Here is a 2215-nt window from a genome sequence, read left to right as displayed (position 1 = left end):
ATTTCAGGCATCAGTTAAAGGAAGAAAGAAACTTTTCAAAGAATTATCCTAAAAAAAGATCAAAATTGGAAGACTAGGCTATTCTCAAGTTGTAAAGAATCTCGTTAGCTTCGCGTGGGCAGTTGAATCGCCTAATTCTGACGAGCAGAACTCAAGATATGGCCAAAAGAAGATTTGTCAAAAAAATTCCAGAATGTCAGCGCGGCCGCGCCCGGTTTCTACCCCAGAATCCTGATTTTAGTCGAAATTGAAGATTTTGAGAGTCCTGGTCATCCTGGATCCTATATATACCCATAAAAAGATATTTTTAATAAGAAGGAGGACTTGGAGAGCAATAAGAAGACCTAGAGAGCACGAGAAGGCTAGGGAGAAGAAGACTCTTATTTTCTTCAATATAGTTGATACTTGGATGCTTGTTTTCGATTTGTTCTTGAACCCTAGCACTCTTATATTTTTTATTATCATGCTTTCATTGGAACCTATGGTGACGATGAGTTCGATTCTGAACTAATCATTATCGTGGGGTTCTAACGGATTTACTTATGGATTTTAATAGTTAATTTATTTCAATATCTTGGTGTGTGGTGATTGATTGATATCCTAGTATTGGTTGTGCTTATTCGTCTTATGCGCGTAGCTAATATATAAGATAACGTGTTAATCTCTATTGAAGCGGCATTGAATATAGAGGTTTAGAACTTGCCATTGTAGCATAGGTTCATGTATTTGTTATGCATGATTCGTAGGTAATTTTAACCATCTTACTTGCCCTATGTAATCACGATAGATAACTTGCACATTAAACCTTTATGTTGTCAAATTCTATAGATATATAGGGTCTCAACATAATTGGTGTCTATTCAACTTCTATCTCTTTTGTGGATGCTTGGTAGTAGGGTATTCGTACAACGAAAGTTAGCGTTTACTAGTTTCGTGTTATCTGATTAGTGTCATCACCATTACATGCTAAGGTTAAGAACAAAAAGGCTATTGAATGAAGTATTTAATGAAGTTAGGATCCCATATTTGTCATATATAGTAATTCAACCTCAATTCTCTTAGTTAATTCTATTTAGTATAATCTCTTAGTTTAATCAAAACCCAATTTGTTATTTGTCTTGCCATTGAACGATAGTTATACATTGTTGCATAGGTGCATAAATTGAACTTAACCTAAAGCAGTCTCTGAGGGAACAAATCTGATCTATATCTTATACTACTTGCGAATGTGTATACTTGCGTGTAATTTAGGGCGTGTTTTTGCCCTAACAAGTTTTTGGCGCCGCTGCAGGGGACTCGGTGTTGTTTATTATTTAGTTTATGTGCTTGTCATCAGTGGTCATTAAAGTTCACTGACTCGGACTCTTTTACTTTCACGGTTACTTGTTGTGTTTCAGGTACTCGTTATAATGGGAGATCCAGCAGCACGAATGAAAGCCTTGATGGATTTTTCTCAACCCAAGATCAATGACATTCAATCTAGCATTGTCAGGCCAGCTATCACAGCTAATACCTTTGAGATCAATCTTGGCATAATTCAATGGGTGCAAAATTCAATCCAGTTTGGGGGTTCTCCAACGGAAGATCCCAATATACATATTAGGAATTTTATTGAGATCTGTGACACCTTCAAGTTCAACGGTGTTTCTGAAGATGTTCTGAAGCTGAGACTATTCTCATTATCTTTGAGGGAGAAAGCTAAGAGCTGGTTAAACTCTCTACCATCTGGTTCGATTACTACTTGGGAAGATCTTGCTCAAAAGTTTCTCACTAAATTCTTCCCTATGGCAAAGACAGCTGCAATCAGAAACTCTATTACTCAATTTGCGCAGCAATCGGAAGAATCTTTATATGAAGTTTAGGAGCGCTACAAGGAGATGCTTAGGAAGTGTCCTCATCATGGAATTCCTAATTGGATGATCATCAATTGTTTTTATAACGGGTTGGGAACACAGTCAAGACCCATGCTCGATGCAACATTAGGTGGAGCATTATGGCCAAAGAGCTATAAGGAAGCCTATGATCTAATTGAACTGATGGCTGCTAATGAATATCAATATCCAACTCAGAGATTACCACAGGGAAAGGTAGCAGGAGTTCTTCAAGTGGATACAGCTACGACTATCACTGCTCAACTAAAGGAGTTGTCTATGAAGATCGATTCTCTGGCTAACTATGGTGGTAATCAGATAACCAGTGTTTGTGAGATGTGTGC

At 37.4% G+C, this 2215-nt stretch overlaps 1 non-coding gene across 1 annotated transcript; it reads right to left on the bottom strand.

Moving 5' to 3' along the window:
• Positions 1-1799: 1799 nt before the first annotated feature.
• Positions 1800-1906, bottom strand: LOC141663276 (small nucleolar RNA R71). Its single transcript, XR_012551353.1, has one exon. It is a non-coding gene; the product is annotated as a small nucleolar RNA R71 (small nucleolar RNA).
• Positions 1907-2215: the final 309 nt, after the last annotated feature.

This window comes from Apium graveolens, chromosome 5 (assembly GCF_009905375.1).
Source record: "Apium graveolens cultivar Ventura chromosome 5, ASM990537v1, whole genome shotgun sequence".
In the NCBI taxonomy this organism is placed as follows: domain Eukaryota; kingdom Viridiplantae; phylum Streptophyta; class Magnoliopsida; order Apiales; family Apiaceae; genus Apium; species Apium graveolens.
The sequence above is the reverse complement of the archived record's forward strand: the minus strand, read 5'-3'. Positions and strand labels throughout refer to the sequence as shown.